Here is a 19,150-nt window from a genome sequence, read left to right as displayed (position 1 = left end):
TATCTTTTTTTCCAGACTGACATGTTGTAGGTTTTTGAACAGGCATCCATCCTCCAGTAACATTTTGCATGCTAACATAAAAATAATCTAAAAATCAGCCTTTCTCTTTCCTGTGCTCTGCAGTATGGCCAGCTTTACAACAAAGCTTTGCCCAAGAATAAGTGCACTTCAAGACCACACTTCTGATATATACACTCTTTGTATGTTTCTTGTGATTTGTATTTAAGGGTTCATTACTGGAATTAGATGGCAGGTGTTGTCATAGCAATTCCTTCCAAATCTAACAGGACATTTTTTTTTACATATTTTGTCCTTAGCTCTGAATACATCTAAGAGCTTGCAATTGCTTTCATTTGAAAAGTAACCTCAGACTAAGTCTGAGTTGTATTCAGTTCTTAAGGGAACAGAGAGAAAGGAACAGCCTATGCTCTTCAATTACATGTGTCCAAGTTTTGCAAGTTCCCTGTTCCCAAACTGGATTTTCACTGGCAGCACCCTCAGCCTGCTGTTACCAATTCCTGTGCTGTCAGGATCTTTTCTGCTTTCTGTTATACTATGAAACATTAAGAGCTGAACACAAAGGAAGATTATAAAGACATTCCTGTTATGAGAAGCAAAATACTGTTTGGAAGAGACACTCAGGAGACCAATCTCTGAACTGAAAGGCAGTTTCACTTTGTTACAATGGTTTGTTTAGTTTAAGCCTGGTTCTACAAACATCCATGCATGAGTAGCTTTACAGAAATGGGTAGCTCCATCAAGCTAGGTTTTTGTGTTGTTACTTCTTATGTTTAAGTGTTTGGGCAAGGCCAGATCTCCTTCTGTTGTGCCTTCTCAGGGTTTTCCTTTCAATTTTTACATAATTTACATTGCCAGTTAGCTCCCCCGTGCTCCTAACTTTGTCCCTCTTTGCTTTAAGCTCTTGAAGCTACATCACTCTTGCCATCATTGTCAGGCTTTGTCCTGGTCCCTTGTAGATGACTGCAGCAATTACACCATTGGAACCCCCAAAACTGCAACAAGTGCTGCTACACCAGCTATCTGATCTGGAGTAACTTACGCTGTTTGGTGTAGGAAGGGGTAGGATTTATGCAGCTCAAATCCCTGACAGCTGAAACGCACCAACGGCCTCAGCCGTTTCAAACTGAAGTTTGAAATACCAGAACTGAGTAACTACAAGAGAAATAAGAAACTGGATTATACGAAGATTTTTATTATGCGAGGATGATGTAGAAATTACTTAATTGCTGCCTCACACACGAAACCAATTTCCAAGACGACGTCCCAGAGACGGGGCATTTCCTGTCGCTCAGGACCTGGTCAGCTTGGCACCAGCGCTGGCCACAGTCTCTCCGGTAAAGACCTCCGGTAGAGACCCCCGCCTCGTCCCACCGTTCGTCCATCTGTCCCCTCGGGCCGGGCAGGCTCCCGACACCGTCCCTCAGCCCCTGGCACTCGGCGGAGGCCGGGCTCCCTCTGGGCGGCAGGAGGTGAATGGCAAGGCGCGGCTTCTCCCTCCCACACCCCAGTGTCGGTCTCGCCTCCTCCAGCAGCGGCGGCAGCAGAAGCAGCAGTAGGAGCAGCAGCAAGCGGGTCACCTCTGTGCGGCTGAGTCCCGCCTCGCCGCGCTGCCCGCCGGCCGCAGGGTTACGGGAGAAGCAGCGGGGGTAGCCGGCGGCTCCCTCCTCTTTGCCGCGGGGCGCTACTTGCGGGGCTGTCGCCGCCCCGGGGAGCCGCCACGGGCTGCGGTGACATTGCGAGGAGACTCATCCGAGGGCGTCGCCGGGGGTCGGAGCGCCCGTGCCGGTGACCAAGCGCCAAGCGGCGGACTCACTCGCTCTCCCCGTGGCGGCGGGGTGGAAGGAGGTGGCGGGGAAGCGGGCTCTGCTCTGGCTGCCCAGCGCGGCGGCCGGGGCGCTCAGCCCTTCATTTCCTCTCGCCGTGGCGCTGCTGAAGGCTCCGGACTATAAATAGCAGGCTCGGCAGCCACCGAGACACACACGCACGCACCGGAGGAAAGTGCCTCGCCGGTAGCCCCGCTGGGCGGTCGGTCGCCTCGCCGCTAGCCAGGTAACCAGCGCTCGGGCAGCCAGGGGCGGGCGGGGTGCGGGACCTCATTTGGCTGGCGAAGGTTTTGTTTCCTTGTTTCCTCGTTGGCTCCGGCGCGTCAGGAGAGATTAAAAGCTATAAATCGGTTTCGCTCAAGTCACGCCTTATTATTCCCTTACCAAGTTTCTTAAGGTTACAGCCCGCAAGACATACGCAGCCCTGGCAGAAGGTGAAGGTGCTCTCGTCGGGGGCTGCTGCTGCAGCCCGGCGGGCGGCGATCTGGGCCGGGGGGTGCTTTGAAGGCGGCTGCCGCTTTCCCACCTCCGTGTCGGGCTCTGCTCCCCCCCAGGGCCGGGGCTGAGGGGTGGAGAGACGGCCCGGCCACCTCAGACACCACTTCCCGGCCTCTGCCGTTCTCCGGGGAACTCCGGGGGGGGTGGGCGCGGAGGGACCCGTGGTGCTAGGCTAAGTTCTAGGTAGGACCCGCTGGGGATATCGCCTGCTTTCTGCCCTCCTCGGCGTTGCGGGCTGGGGAGCCGCGGGGCCGCCTCGGTTCGTGTTCCACTCCCCCCCCGGGGCTCGCCTGGCTGCAGCCGCGGCTCCTCCGAAGGGGCGTTGAGGGGGGCTTGAGGACTTTATTTACCACGGTTTGCTGCCGAGTTTGAAAAGTTGGGGGTACCTGGCTGCTGAGGCGGGTAGCAGGCTGGGTAGGTGCTGCTAAGGGGGTTAATTTGCTGGAGTAATTGAGCTATAGGATGCCCATCCCCATCTTGCAAATGACAGCGTCTGCTGAAATGTGGTGGAAAGCACAAGAAAGGCAGTAGATACAGAGAAGTTGAGCAGAGTTTAACTTGGAATTGTCTCGTCCAGAAAAGGAAGGGTGGGGGATTTAATTTCTGAACTGTGAGCGAGTGGAGTTTAATTTTCTTTTCCCCCAAACGACATAGAGATTTTGAAGCATGGATGGCAGAGCTTGTGCTGTCTGCTCGCCTGGTCCCCAGAGCTAACCCGTGCCTTATTTGAAATAAAAATACTAGGATGAAGTCTTTATGGAGCTATGTTTTCATCTGATGGGTATTTATGTTTCCGTTTCTCTTCCTCGCCAGAAGAAATTAACTTGTTTATTTCTCCATTAATGATGTGTTGAAATAGATGTACTAAAATGAGGCCATATATATGCCATTTGAATATGGCTTTGAATGTCAAAAACGAGACGAGTTTTCAGTCGTCACTGGTTTACCTTCTGTGTTTAAAGGATGTCCAGATAGCCAGAATGATGGGGGGAAATGTCTCTTTGTAAGTCAAGAGTTTATGTAAATAACTGGTTAGAAACAGAACTTGTTATATTCGGTTAAGCATCTACAAGTGTGATAGCAGTCTTTAAAAAGTGTTCTAGTACTTTGATTATATTTTTAAAAAAGTGTTATTTTAATTTTACTTGATTAAATTCGAACTAGCTTTAAAGCCCTGAGATATCTTAGGGGTTTTTTTGGTTCTGTGAACCTGTATATTGAGTGGGGTTTGTGCCTGTAAGTCCTCATTACTGTAACTATCCATGCAGGAATTAATGTTATTTACTTCGCACATTCTGATAATTCAACTAAAATCAAGATACAATTCACAAGATTAATATAAGCAGAAATTAGTCCTGTGAGATTTTTACAGCCCTAATGACATTAGTGGGAGCGTGGGGCAGTGCTACTACTTCAGAGCCCTATTTTTGCTTTTTTTCCCTCTGCTTCCTAATAGAGTTTCCACAGTGCTCAAGAGAAGATTAAATCTTTCTTTAAAATAAAGCTTTTCTTTTCTTTTGCTTGGACTACCCTAAAGCTCAGAATTCCAGGGGTTCCTCAAACCTTGCTGGTGCTGCTGATCTCTCTTTTGCTCTGTTTTTTCTCTCTGGAGAGACTTATCTGTGAGGCTGCTTTAGTTCTTTTTGATCAAAGAATTCTGTCTTCCTCAGGCTAAGGCACATCAGTTTGAGCAGGTGTATCCAGGTGCCTCCTACAGATTCTCCTGTATGATCATCTCCTTATCATCTTATCTAACCTGAAGACTTCACATTAGGCAATGTGAAATCAAAACGCATGATTAATACTCTGCTTAGTATCTGGAGTCTATTGTACTGCTTGAAGGAAAAAAAAAATATACAACCAACTCCCCAGTGACTAAAACCAGAATATCTGCCTGGAGCACTGAAGTCAGCCTTTGGAGGACAGTGCAGTGCTGCTGGGAAAGAGTGAAGGGTGTGAGACAGTCTGCAGGTGAAGTCATTCCTTAGATTAGGCCTAAATCCACATGGACTTCTGAGGAGCAGCAGTGGGATTGGAATGGCTGTTGAGTTCTGCTTGTTATAAAATTTTAGTGTATGGCTTCTGCAGGGAAACAGGAAAAGAATACTTTTAGGATTTATGTCAAAGAAAGTAAGATAGTTTGCTAAGACAAATGAAAGGTGAGCAATTACTCCTAACACTAACGTTTCTTCAAAATTTATGATACCTTGATTTAGCATTCTTAAACACTTGAGCATTTAGCTACATTTTGCTCCCTAATTTATATTTTCATAACCTTTCCTGTATGCCAAATGTTCTGACTGATGGAAATTTTTAGCAAGGGTTACATTTTTTCAGCTTACTAAATCCTTTGTATTACATTAATATTTTATAGTTACCATTGATGAATGGTGAATGTTATTTATTGGACATTCCTTCTTCCAGAGTAATCTGGACTGATAAGGAAATCCTGTGAAATGCTTTTCCTGGGCTTTTTAAAATAACATGGCAATCAAACTTCATAGGTCAAAATGTGGGGTGACTGGAAGGCTGAAATGTTATTTTGGGGGCATTTCTGGCATCACCAACCTTTTGGTCTTGCCTAGTGCCAACCCTGGGTGAGGAGCCTTCCCCACTCTTCCTGATTTCACCTACAAACCTGGAAGTCTCACTACAGTTCTCTCCCAGATTCTCCATCTCATTTTTTTAGGAGCAGCCAAGTTGATTTTGCTCTCGCAGTCCTTAAGTTTTAATTTTTTTTTTTAAGGAATGCCTAATTCTTCCTTGACTATTCCAGATAGGGATTTGGTCCCTTATCTTATCAGGCTCTTCTGTCTTGGATAGTTGATACAGAAAACCTAAAACAACCTTGAAAGGCTCTCTGGGTTGCACGGGGTTTGAGTGCTGTGCTGGACTTCAGCTCCCAGATGTCTGCACAGTGATGGAGGATTTTAATTAAAACAATTTGCTCATCTTGATACAAAATCCATGCTGGCAAGTTGAGGTTTGTAACTTTTGGTTTCCTGCTGTTTGGAAAACTGTGTTAACTGCTTTCCAGCTGAATATTACAAAGAGAAAAATTATAAATTCCTAATGGAGAATTTTTTATTTTGCCTATCATATGCAAAGGTAGATTCAGTTCATTTGTCCAGGTTAGTAGCAGATCATTTCAAGGAAGAGTTTTTTCCCTTTTCTGTTGCCATCATAAGTTAACTAAAGATGAGCAGAATCTCAACCAGCAAATCAGATTTATACATGATTTATACTCTGAAAACTGCTGTGAGGAGACAGGATACAGAGTCTGTCTTCCAAGTCCTCTGTGCTTTTTTTTGGCAAGATATCCTGAGGTAACATGCTGAAAAGTGAAGTGGGCATCTCACAGTGTACCTGGGGTCTTTATTAGTTTGCCTTTTAAGAAGCAGGGAATAGCATGGATAGCATATGCTTGCTCTGTAGGTTTCTTAGGTTCACAGTGACACAGTTTGCTTACATGTTTCAGCAATTTTTTTTTTTACTCTTTTTTTTTTTTTTTATAGTGAGATTATTTAAAAATGTAGGATGATTTCTCCTTCTAAGGTGTTTTAGATCCAAGTAATACAGAACTCACTGACCCTTCTGACTCCAGAAGAGACTGGAATCTCTCTCTACAGAGTAGATTCAACTCTGTGGCTGCACAGGAGGTTTAATGTTGATTTATAGTTAGGATGCTAATAGGCTTTGTGCCTCAGCCTGACAGACTAAGCCTCCTCTTCCTGTTTGTCACTGAATTTGCCTGATAGGTTCCTTTAGATTGTTTCTAACAGTGGAGGAAGATCTATTTAATGAAAATATGGAAGACAACAGAAGCCAAAGGTGCTTATTTGACATAGTATGGTGTCAGAAGTGTTAAGTGTGATGCTGCTGCTTTAGTTCATTTCTTTGGCAGGCTGAGTTTGTGCATTGTTACTGTGTACCATGGAATAAAAAAAACATCCATCTGCTTTTTTTTTATGTTTTTTTGTTTTGTTTTGTTGTGTATACCCCATTCCTATGAAATGTCACCATATGCCATGACCTCAATGAAAATATATCTTGAGTACAGCAGTAAAGTCAGCCTGAGCCAAGCCTGGGGAGCATTTTCTCTTAAACTTACCATCTATACATAACTACAACACTGGCAGTTGTATCAATGCCTTTGATTCTGTATACTTGTCAATAAAAGTTTCTTGCTTGCTGTTAAAACACTGATTTGGCAAATAGGGTGAGATCTCCTAATAAAAGGCACCAAAAAGCCTCCTTTTTAATTGTAATTGTAAGAGGTGGATGTGTAATGGACAGTTCTGCCAGTTTCCCTTGTGTCATCACTTTTTTGTAGTTTTTTTTTCCTTTTAATTCTTAAACTTAAAATTCTTAGCATACTATAGCAATGCTAGTAAGACACTGAACCTGGGGTGCATTTGTCTTTTATGAAAATGGCTCAAAACATGGAAATGGGTCTAAAGGTCTAGGTGCTAAGTGTGGCTTGGTATCTTCTGTACTTAATGCTGTGGAAATGGAGCAGTCAGCAGAACATGGCAAGAGTTTGGTATTCTACAGTGTTTCTGCCACAGCAGTAGCTTTGGTGCTTGGATCTTGTTTGCTTTGTGTATATGTCCAGGTAGCAGTAGAATTGAGTTCTATAGGGTGAAACTACTTTTTTCACTTTTCCATAGTTATATAATTTTGGAATAAATCTTTTAAGTGGGTTATTCCAACTCATTCTGCAAAGGAGCACAGAATGTGGTACACAGAGTAGGAGATGGGTTATTCAAATACATCAAATACACTCAGCCTGCTATTTTTATAGCATTAAAAACTCCTTGCAACTGATGAGAAGATCTTTCAGATTACTCACCTAAAAGTCGGAGTGTGCACAGGAAGTGCCTTTTTGCTTTAGACAAATTTAAGTGTGTGGGTCAGAACTTCCCTGCCCATTCCCCTCCAGCAGGCAGCTATGGTGCTACACTGTACCTGGAATTTCTGGGTGACACTTTAGGGTGACACACAATTCCTCTGCCTCTTCCACATGGCACTGGGTCCCTGTGGGCTGGAAATGGGAAAGGTGGTGATGGGACTTCTTTCACTGGGGGAAAGTTGGTCCTAAAGCAAACTTTCTTCCAGTCCTGCACATCAGCTCTTTCCACAGGAGCAGTGTGGTCAGTAAACTTTGGAATAAAGACAGGAGATGTAAACGATGAAGAAACACTGAGTTTCAGAAAGAAAAACATAACATTGAAATAAGCATTCTCAGGTTGGCCCTGCCATTGGGAAATATTATTTCTTTTCATCTGGAGTCTCTATGCAAACACAGATGTGTATCATGCATTAAGTGAGCCTGCATGAAACATCCTAATGAATCATATGATGATTGTTTAGCCACTGAGTTTAAAATATATGTGTGTATCATTCTTACTTGTTGCATCTAGGGGTTGCTTGTTTGGTTGGATGTTTTTAATTTGTTTTGTTTTGTTTTGTTTTCATTGGTGCCAGCTTGAAGTTTCAGTGTTTTGTTTCAGCTGAAGAATGTAGCATTTTACTTCCAGGATTTGTTTTTTTCCAAGTAATATAAATTAAACTGCTGGCTGCTATTTTTATGGAGGGTTTTTTTTCAGTTTGGAGAGCTCAGGTGCTGATAGCTGGAAGCTTGGAACACATGGATGTAGCCTACACTAGATGGCAGTGTAAAATATGAAGAAGAGTTGGAATTCTCAGCAAACCCAATAGAAGCTGCCACACTTCAGGCTCACTCCATAGATAAGTGTGGTTTTACTGCATGTACTCCTGTTGAATATGAGGTCATTTATTTTTCATGGTCTAAATTTGTCTTGAGTTTACCTTGTTTGAGTAAGAGAATGTTTTGGGGCATTTACTGTGAGATAGTTGGCATTCTGTACATTCATTTTGGCTAGATGGCTTTTGTTTGAGATATTTTTGAAAAATGTCTTTTTGAAAATTTTATTTTGAATGTGTATTTTAGATCTGTAGGACAAAAGCTATTGACTGATAAAACAACAACAGGTGAGATTTAATTTTAGTATTTTACAGCTGTGTCGTGGCCTTTTATCATTTACACAGAACGATCTGGTATGTGTGTGTTGTTTTTTAAAATAAAATAAATTATACACAGTCTCCAGGGCAAATTACTGATGTCAGATTTCATATTCTGCTACAGTTTATTGTCCTTCTCTTCCAGAAAGTGTCTGTGTATGTGAAGTATGAGCTATTTCAAACCAGTTGCTGTGATGTCAGTCTTTTTTACAACTGGTATGATGTATAAGCCTCAAAAAGCCCCAGAGTATCTTTATTTATGTTACTTGAGCATTGCAAGAGGCCTTCAGTGAGAATGGGAGGTAAGACTTGTTGGTGAGCAAAGTACATCCTCCAGTACTGTACTGGGAGTCCTTTCAGAGCTTTCCTTTTGCAGTCACTGATGATACAAAAATTCTGACTGAGGTGGTGAAAATAACATTTATTAGAAACCTTTAAATGGCTTTCTTTACCATCAAGATGTGATAGGCTAGAGATAGGTTTCTCTACTAAAGCACAAAAAGCAAAAGAGATGAGAGGCCCCAGCCTATAAAAGTTGTGTGCAAAGCTTTGTTATGTATTTGCAAGTGAAATGAGAAAGTAGTTTGATGGAACACCATGAAACTTCTATGTTTTTTTTAAATTGGATTTTCTTTCTGTGACAAGAGTGAAAAGCCTTGTCACAAGAGCTTCTTTGGAACTCTGTGTTGGAAAAAGCAAAACTCTCCACAAGCTGGGATGATTAAATGTATGCAGGCTGCCAATATATATATGTAAATATAGGTGGTACTTTACACTAAAACTTGATTAGTAATCAGTCTGGTGGTAAATTAGGAAGATTTGTATGTGTTTAAGATGTAAGTCATAACATGGTGAGTATGTTTGAAGAAAGAATATTGTAAAAAATCCCAACTTTTGATAATGACTTCTTTAAAGTAGATTGAAGGCTTTTATAAAACAGATTGTTCAGTGAGGGAATGATGCTTTCCCCTCTTTACTGTGCTTTTCACAGAAGAAAATACTGGGCACCATTGATTCCAGTTTTGAAAATAATGTGAAAACTTTACCAGCAGAAAATGATCCAATAAACCTACACTTGGAGGCATATTGTGTTTTGTGGGGGGGGGTCTTTGAGGAGCACAGTAAGTAGTGTCCCTCTATGTTTGTGTGGTCTTTTGAAAATTCAGCTTTAACTTTTCTCATTCATAGATTACAGCAAAGAAAACCTCGTGTAAATTGTCCTTGGCAGCTCAGAATCTCAGTTGTTAGTTGTCACTTTAACTGTAAATGGAGGTACTGTATCTGAGTTTCTGATCTTTTTGGTTTGACATTCATAGATAATTTTTGTTGTTGTTTGTTTTATTAGGATTCTTAATTAAATGGTAAACTAGGGTAACCTCACACAACAAAAAAGCATGTTAAACATGTTTATTAAAAAAGAAAAAAGTTTGTGGATGCCCATATTAATGTGAATAAAAGTTGCCCTACAATTTGCAGCTGAAGACTGATCTGAAGATTCATGAAAGCAGCTCCCTGACAAAAGATCCCTGACTCTGAGATGTCACTGCCTGACTCACAGCACAAAAGCAATAGAGATACTGAAACAAGATTAAATGGCAGTTTATTTTAGGCTGGTATAAAAAGTATTCCATAAATAAACTCTCTGAGCCGGTGTACAATGCTCTGATCTCCCACTATGATCATTGGGAAGCTGAAGTCCCTTTGTCCAGTTTTTGGCTGTCCTTTGAAGCCCATCAGCTTGTTCTCTAAAACTTGATTTCTGAGAAAGGGTCTTGTAGCTGTCTAAGGTTTTGGGAGGCTCCTGAGTGTATTGTAGTGTATGCTGGGGGATTGAAGATGCATTAGACTACCAAAGTAACCTACTCAGATTTTTTGTTCATGGTGGCATGATGTTACAAGGAAGGTAAAAACCTTTTTTAATCTAATTTACTTTTTTTGTGTGTGGGGGAGAAAATTCCTCTGCTTCTGCTACTACTGATGGGTCAGTTGCCAGGTGCAGGTAGAGCTTTCTTGGCTGGTTACCTCTGGGCATGGTTGAAAGTTGAAGGAATCACAGATTTTGGAGGTGCTGAGTCCCAGATGAAGCAAAACAAACAGATTCGTAGCGGGAGGAGCCTTTCTTGCTCCTGAGGCTCAACGAGCTGCTGGCCTCTCCATTGCCTCGCACCAGAGTGAGCTTCTCTCTGTGGGTGTGTGTCCCAGCTTCATTGGCCCCCTGGTAATAGGGGGCCTGCCCTAACCAGGCACAGGTGGACTCACACCCACTCTTTGGCAACTTGAGGCACCTGGTTTATCTTGTTTCTCTACAGAGATTCTGGTGCTTCTGGGAACAAGTGACTTCCTACCTGAGCATCAGGGACAAGTTACCCCTTCTGGAGTCATCCATTAATTTTTCTAGTACAGCCAAGCCTGGCAGTTTATTTCCAGGTGGTAGCATTTGTTTGCTATCATATTTAAATAAAGCTGATGTTCCACTACAAAACATGCTGCAATTGTTTTCATGTTATTATGAGAGGATGCATTTATAATAATTATTTCAAATACCTAGTTCAGCACTTGTTCAACTTGTTGAACAGCTTGCTAATGAGATGTCCTAGAGTCATCTATGAATATTTATTAAGATTTATATCGACAAGAGAACACAGAAAAACTGTACTGTTTTTCAAAAGAGAAATTATCATTACTCATTTTCCATGTGCTGAAATTACAGTCAATTTTGGTGTGTTACAATAGAATGACAGACTTGGGCATTTTGCCTGAAGCAGTGATCTATTTTTTTCTCCTCTGTCTGATCCAGTTAATCAAAACAACACAGTGCAGGTAAAGTGGAATTTTACCTGACATTTGTGGCTATCTCTTTTTGTAAATACCTAAATAATGAATGGCTTTTTCCTCATGAACTATTCCAGTTGGGGAGGAAAAAAACCCCAAAAAACAAAACACCCCAAAATGTATCTCCCTTTTGCCTATTTTATAAATAAAATGCTGAATAAAGTTTTATCCCATGTCTATGGGAGTTTGTGTTGTTGGATACTCCCTGAGTTCTGAAAAACATCAGCTTTGGGGATCTGTTCTTTGTATCCTGAAAGATGAATGTCTTCCACTATAGTTTGAGGTTTAAGGTAGAAGGATGTTTTACAAGAATTGAATTACAAAGTGCAAGAATACTGAAAACATAGCAGAAGATATATTTTTAAGCAATTTTAAGGAACAATACCAGGCTGTCAGTTATGACCCTAGCTTGTCATTTCTCTATTTGGAGCAGCATTGCAACTTTATCTCCAGCTGATTTGTTACTTCTGCTGTGGTAAATAATTCAAAAGAGCCTTTGATGTATAGTCAGCAATGTCAGGTATCTCTCCCCTCCCCTCATAGAATCATAGAATTGGCTGGGTTGGAAGGGACCTCAGAGATCATCAAGTCCAACCCTTGATCCACTCCCACTGCAGTTCCCAGCCCATGGCACTGAGTGCCACATCCAGGCTCTTTTGAAATATCTCCAGACACGGAGAATCCACTACTTCCCTGGGCAGCCCATTCCAATGGCTGATCACCCTCTCTAGAAAGAAATTCTTTCTAATATCTAACCTAAACTTCCTCCTAAGTGATGGGAGCAGATTTTAACCCCATTTGCAGTTTCCTGAAACTCGGGGAAGCACTCTGCAAGATCCTGGCTTTGGGTTTGGTTTTCTAAAAAAATTTTCTTGATTTCAACATTAAACTTTAAAAAAAAATATTAGCAATGTAGCCCCTTTTGTGTTGATTTTGGAAAGGCACAGAAGGGACAGGATAGCCAGAGAGAAATGGAAGTCCTGGTATTTTGGATGGAGGTAGAGGTCCCATCACTTAGGCTGAGGCTCAGACTTGCATTTCAGTTGAAGATCCTGATAGTTTGAAGAGGCAAGGTAAGAGGTGCTTCTGTCAGAATGGCAGTGAGATACTGGAGGAGAGCTGGTGTATACAGAGCAGGAAACCTCTTGGTTCCTTCCAACCCAGCCAATTCTATGATTCTATTAAAAAGAGCCTGGATGTGGCACTCAGTGCCATGGGCTGGGAACTGCAGCGGGAGTGGATCAAGGGTTGGACTTGATGATCTCTGAGGTCCCTTCCAACCCAGCCAGTTCTATAATTCTATGATTCTATGGGGAGTCATCAAGACATCAGGGCTAGTACAAATTTTCCTGCCAGATGGGAAATGGAGAGACACGCATGAACAGCCTCAGTGTGTTGCAGCTTTCCTGACTCTTCAACAACGAAATTAAGGCTTTCTGTGCTTGGCTACTTGCCATCAAAGGTTGTTTTGTCCCTGTTTATGTTTAGAGAACTTCTGTGTATGTGAGCAGGTGATGAGCCTGCTGCCTCTTTAGTGTTCCCATGGGAGACTGACTCCTTGGAGTGGCAGGGATGCAGCACTGCATGGAGAGCATCAGGTCCTTCAGCATCTCTAATTTGGGTTTGTGAGCACATAAAACATTTCTGGTTCTCTTTTACAAGTTGTGTTAGCCATGATCATGTGCCCTTCTTTGTCTTTATGTTGTTCATACAACACAATGCACAGAAACTGGGCTTTCCTGTCTATTTTCTGGTTTCCTTTTCTTTCGTCTGCCTACAACACAGAATCTCTAATGCCTCCATTGTAGACGCCATATGGTAACCTTTTGCCATCCAGAGGGACCTTGTCAGGTTTGAAAAAGAATGGTTATTTGGGAGATAAAAATAATTGAGTTAGTTTTAAGTTGTTCATGTTTGATTTGTTTCACTTAGGAAAGAAGATGCAATTTAAATTTCATATGTAGAAACACTATTTGTCAGGCACACCTGGAACTCAAGTAAATTCTATTCTCACATACTGGTAAGCAGCCAATTGTTTTTAATTTTTTTTTTTAAATGAAAGGTGCATATAATTATTTTTTGAAACTTAATGGAAGTGCTCAGTAAGTCTGTGTTCATCAGTGAAGAAAACTTGTCAAGTCTCTGATGTATTATTGTCCTCTGATTACAGTCAGCTATAGGGATTTTTGCTTTTTCTTCACCCATGGTTATCTTCCAGTTTGTTCTTTATCTATTCAAATAGTGTAGTTGCCATTCTAGACCAGTTATATATAACTATATATATATATATATAAATAAGGATATATTCATGGCTTTCTGACCTAGTTCTTATCATGCCCAGGCCACTAAGAGAATCATACAGTATATGCCAGGACCTGGTGTTGAGTTGGGGGATGCCTGTAACTTGTTGTGATCTTCTCAGTAGAATCCACTGCATCTGATAGATGATGTCAGATGGCAAATGAGTAAACAAAATTCAGATCTTGTAATATCTGTAGCTAGCAGGTGTCTGTATAGGTCACTGACTTCGGTGGCTCAGGGAGTTGAAAATCAATAAAATACTTACACTGTACTTAAAATAAACACTGTCTTAATGGATTAACTTAAAAGTCATTATGGGTGAAGAAGGGGACACAAATGTTAAGTAATTTCACAAGATTGAACAGTGAAGCAGAGAGACAGACAATTCTTTTTGTTTGCTATGCCTTAAAAGAATTACCAGGCAAGGAGATAATTAAACCATCATCAAACACTGGGAATTTCCCAGCCATTGTGGGTAAACAACTTGACTGCTCCAGGCAGGGAACCAACTTAATTAAGAAAAAAAAAATCTAATTTAGTTAACCCATTTATCAAATAAATATTTTGGAAACCCATTTGTCTTTCTTCATACATTAACACTTTGGTTAAAAGGGTGACATTTTAGAAAGGGAACTTTGAAAACTTTCTTTGGCGTTACTTTTAAAATGTACTAACAGTGTGGTGTTCAAAAGTTGTTTTTTGTTTTTATTAACTACCTAATACTTCATTTTTCAGCATAAAATATTTTATTTTCCTTTTCTAAATATAGGGAAACTGTAGCAGGAATGGCATTTTCGTTTTGTTGGAAGATAAATACCTTATGACCTTAGTATTGATTGTGCATTCCACAGGTCTAAAGCAACCTCTCATTTGGTCTTCATGGTACATAGCTAAAGCTTTTCTTCCTCTCACTTTTATCAATGAGTCTGATAAGACTTTTTATTAAAAAAAAAAATTAATCTCATTTATGGATAGTGGTAGTTTTAATGACATACTGACTGTTACAAAATATGCTTATGTATTTAAACATTCTGGAAAAAAAACCCTCCAGAAACACATCTTGTGTTAATTCCTTTATCTAGTTACAGCAGTCAGTGGAGATTTTTTAAAATCCCTTTTTATTTGAGCTAGGAAGGACTGAATATTGGACTGGGCAAAGTATTAAGAGACCAAAAAAAGTCTTGGCCCATGAATAACCTTACAACTGTCAGAGTAAAGATAGCCACTTGAAGATCTCAAAGTTAACATATTAACATAGCAGTGAACAAGACCCAAATCACACAGAAAATGCATTTTTGTTCAAGAAGCTGCATGAAAGCTGCAGTTGGAGTAGGGGATGAATTTGGATAACTTGGAGGCCACCAGTTTTGAAGCTTGAAGAGGCTTTTGTTTGTATACCATGGGATTTGGAATGAATGGCTCTGAAATATTGCACAGTGCGAGGAGAGAAAGATCAATTACAATTTTGGAGGATGGGAATCTTTTTTTCTACAGAAGAAAAATCTGAATACTTTTTCCCCTTAGTTGCCATGAGAGATTTCTCCTCCCAAAGATGAAAGTGTTACCAAATCAGTGTGAATCCTTTTTTTTTTGTTTTTTGGTTTTTTCTTCCTATAAACTCCTGTGGTATCCTGTCTCCTGAAAACATTTGGAACAGGAACTTGAATCACCAGCAAGTTAACCTGGACAGCATTATTGTGATCTTCATTCCACAATTTAGCTAGGAATTTGGGTAGAGGGTTCAGAATGGCGTTTTAAGTATCTGTCATCCCTGTCCTTACAGTCTGCATGTCATAACCAGATAAAACAGGACTGCAAGTGGTTGGGGTAACAGTATCAAGCCAGACCTCCTGCTGTAATGAGCCATTCAAAATAAGTAAGGATGAGAAATAAGGATTGGATGAGAACAGGAGTTGTATAATTTTCTGCTTTTTGTTCAAGGGCAGGAAAGATCAGGGAGAAGAGGCAGGTGAAGTCTCAAAGCTCTGTGTACAGAATATACTCTAAGGAGGTATGATTCCAAGTCCAGGACTTCATAATTTTAAAAATATTCAAATAAATTAATGAATTACGCTTAATAATGTTTTGGTCTGGCCAGACACTAATTGTCTACCTGGACTTCAGCAAAGCGTTTGACACCATCTCCCACAGCATCCTCCTGAAAAAGCTGTCAGCCCACAGCTTGGACAGGGGCACTCTGTGCTGGGTTAGGAACTGGCTGGAGGGCCGGGCCCAGAGAGTGGTGCTGAACGGGGCTGCATCAAAATGGCGGCCGTGGTGTCCCCCAGGGATCAGTGTTGGGCCCAGTTCTGTTTAATATCTTCATTGATGATTTAGATGAGGGGATTGAGTCCATCATCAGCAAATTTGCAGATGACACTAAGATGGGGGGAGTGTGGATCAGCTGGAAGGCAGGAGGGCTCTGCAGAGGAACCTGGACAGACTGGAGAGTTGGGCTGCTCCCAACGGGATGAGGTTCAACATGGCCAAGTGCCGGGTCCTGCACTTTGGCCACAACAACCCCATGGGGAGCTCCAGGCTGGGCACAGAGTGGCAGAAAGGGACCTGGGAGTCTGGATTGCCAGGAAGCTGAACAGGAGCCAGCAGTGTGCCCAGGTAGCCAAGAAGGCCAATGGCATCCTGGGCTGGATCAGGAACAGCGTGGCCAGCAGGTCCAGGGAAGGGATTCTGCCCCTGTGCTCAGCCCTGGGGAGGCCACAGCTTGAGTCCTGTGTCCAGTTCTGGGCCCCTCAGTCCAGGAAGGAGATTGAGGTGCTGGAGCAGGTCCAGAGAAGAGCAAGGAGGCTGTGAAGGGATCCAGCACAAGTCCTGTGAGGAAGGGCTGAGGGAGCTGGGGGTGTTGAGGCTGGAGAAGAGGAGGCTCAGGGGAGACCTCATCACTCTCTACAACTCCCTGAAAGGAGGTTGGAGCCAGGGGGGGGTTGGGCTCTTTTCCCAGGCAACTCTCAGCAAGACAAGAGGGCAGGGTCTCAAGTTGTGCCAGGGGAGGTTTAGGTTGGAGATTAGAAAGAATTTCTTTCTGGAGAGGGTGATCAGGCATTGGAATGGGCTGCCCAGGGAAGTAGTGGATTCTCCGTGTCTGGAGATATTTCAAAAGAGACTGGATGTGGCACTCAGTGCCATGGGCTGGGAACTGCAGTGGTAGTGGATGAAGGGTTGGACTTGATGATCTCTGAGGTCCCTTCCAGCCCAGCCAGTTTTATGATTCTATGATCTCTGAGTGAGCCTGAGCAGTACATCAGCTGTGCAAGGAATTAAACACTATCTGCAGTAGGTCAAGCAGCTTCCCCCATGGTTTGGATGGTGCCTTGGCCTCCAAGCTTTGCCTTCCCTTGCTGGTTATTGCACCATTGTGTCTAGTGATCATTACCAGCCGAACACCCTTGTTAGCACATGGGAAGTGTATGGAAATAGTAATGACTGAATTACCCAGGGAAATAATTAATGTCTTAAGTAAAGATGAGAGTTTGTGTGAGCTTGAGGCTGGACTTGAAGTAGAGCTGCTGAATCTAAAACTTTAAAATCACAGCTCACCTAAAAATTCCAAATGAATCAGTGTCATGCTTTCAACCTTCAGCATGAAATAGCATTTTTATTTGGTTTCCTAAAGTGTTGCAGCATAGGTGATGTGGTATTTGCAAACAGGAGCATCAGTTCATAAATTCCTGGTCTGTGTAGATGCATTGGCAACTGACTTCTTTATTGTCCTTGTAGAAAAAGGCAGAACAGGGTGCTCGTGTATGAATGATCAGACATAAACGTCAGTGCCAGAAGGGCAGCAAGGAAGAAAACATTGGCATGGCAGAGGTACCTATGAAACCAAACAGAAGAAATCAGTATTCCCACAAGCAGCTCCTGCTTACACTAAATAAAGAGTTTATAACAACCCTTCCTGCAGTTGTACAACTGCCTTGTGCTCTCTGACATCATTTAGGAAATCTTTGGAGTCAGAGCATATGGATGTGTTTCTCTTAGAGCTCAGTGGGGCAGTGATTCTGAAGAATAGCAACTAGATTCAGCTTCAAATTCATATTATTATAGGGCATAGTTAGCTAATACATCTTTTTGGAAGCAATTTGCCCATCTTTTCGTTGTGCAATTAGTATTCAAAATGAGAGGGTTCTTAATGTTAAGAGTAATATTAAGGAGCATTAATATTTAATTGGGTGTCATAAGAAATAGCTTGCAGTAATTTTTGCAGAGGACATAGGTGAGACATCTCTCATAGTTCCTTTGGAACTTTGGTGCTTATTGGACACTCTCTGCCTGAGGGATAAAGCATAAAATCTTCCTTTTCATGTGTCTACCAGAGGTTAGATTACACTGGGACTAATGAAGCACTGAGCTGGAAGGAAATCAGATGGAGATCCACATTTGTAGATTTTTAAATTACCTTAATCCTGTAAAACAAAGCATAAAGTTCTCACCTATGTCACCAGATTGGTAGAGTTCCTACTTTTGTGCTGGTTTGTCTGTGGCACTTGTATTTTCCAGCTCTATGCTTTATGCACAGCAGTGCTTACATAGAATAAAATGGAAAAGTTGTTTGCTTAGATGGATATTCACAAGAATTTCTCTCTGCAGGGCAGTTTGGTCACACTTCATGACTTTACAGGAACAGAAAGTTTAGATCAGACCAAAAGATTACCTCGTTCAGGTCATCAGTTTTAAATCTGCATCCTTATGGAGAACAGAACACTTTTTTCTTTATATATTTTTTCTTAAATATCTTGATTTGACTTATGGTTTGAATATCTTGTTTTTAAGAATTTTTTTGCAGGTTTTCCTCTGATTCCCCAGTGTCTCTGCCCCCTGAACTGTAGGGGCACTTTGGTTTGTGCTCTTAGCTTCTTACCAGCCCAGTTTCCTATTCTTTGGCTTAGTTGTAACACATTATCATTAGGAATTATTTGATCTCTTTAGAACAATGTATTGCCATATACTGAAATAATGTTCAACTTTTCTACTGTTTGGGTCTTTAAAAGTGGTGTTTTTTCTGTCTTAATCTAAATTGTAATGTTATTTTTCACACTGAATGCAAAAGGTTTAATTCTTTTGAGCCCAAAAGTATAGAGTTTATGGCTGGAAAATGTTTTGGTTTTTAGTGGAATTCACAAAACTGTCTTTCCATGGAAAATAACTACTTTTTTATTGAGGAAAGATTTGGGAATAAAGTGTTTTTTCTAGAGAAAACTTAGGCTAGGAACAGTAGGAATCTTGCTTTGTGGGAAGAAAGATGAGGTGGGTGCTTTAATGAGAGCCAGGAATAACTGGAGTAGGAGGTAGGGATGAAGGATGAGAGTATTTTATTAAGGATGAAAAAGATGGACATTGATAGGCTGGAGAGCTGGAGGTGAAGTGAGAATCTCTTCCTTTCTTTTGCTGTCTTCATTGTTTTCTTCCTCACTTTTTAAGGCTTTTTTCTTGACAAATTCCATTAATTCACTCGGGATAAAAAGACACCAAACGTTTGAAGTGTAGTTGTGTGTTATTTTAGACTAAGGACATCAAGTGGGAAGTAACTAAGTTTATCTGAATTGTCTCATTATGTCTTGTCTCCTGGTTTTGGATGGTGGTAGCAGGGCAGCTGCAGATAAATTGGTTGCACA

General features: G+C 41.7%; 1 protein-coding gene across 1 annotated transcript in view; it reads left to right on the top strand.

Moving 5' to 3' along the window:
* The first annotated feature begins 2,019 nt into the window (after positions 1-2,019).
* Positions 2,020-19,150, top strand: part of INPP4B (inositol polyphosphate-4-phosphatase type II B) — a 272,455-nt gene continuing 255,324 nt past the window's right edge. The window contains exon 1 of the mRNA XM_030450753.1: positions 2,020-2,070. The gene's annotated coding sequence lies outside the window, so the exon portion shown is untranslated. The remainder of the gene's footprint in view (positions 2,071-19,150) is intronic.

Source organism: Calypte anna, chromosome 4B (assembly GCF_003957555.1).
Source record: "Calypte anna isolate BGI_N300 chromosome 4B, bCalAnn1_v1.p, whole genome shotgun sequence".
NCBI classification, from domain to species: domain Eukaryota; kingdom Metazoa; phylum Chordata; class Aves; order Apodiformes; family Trochilidae; genus Calypte; species Calypte anna.
The sequence above is the reverse complement of the archived record's forward strand: the minus strand, read 5'-3'. Positions and strand labels throughout refer to the sequence as shown.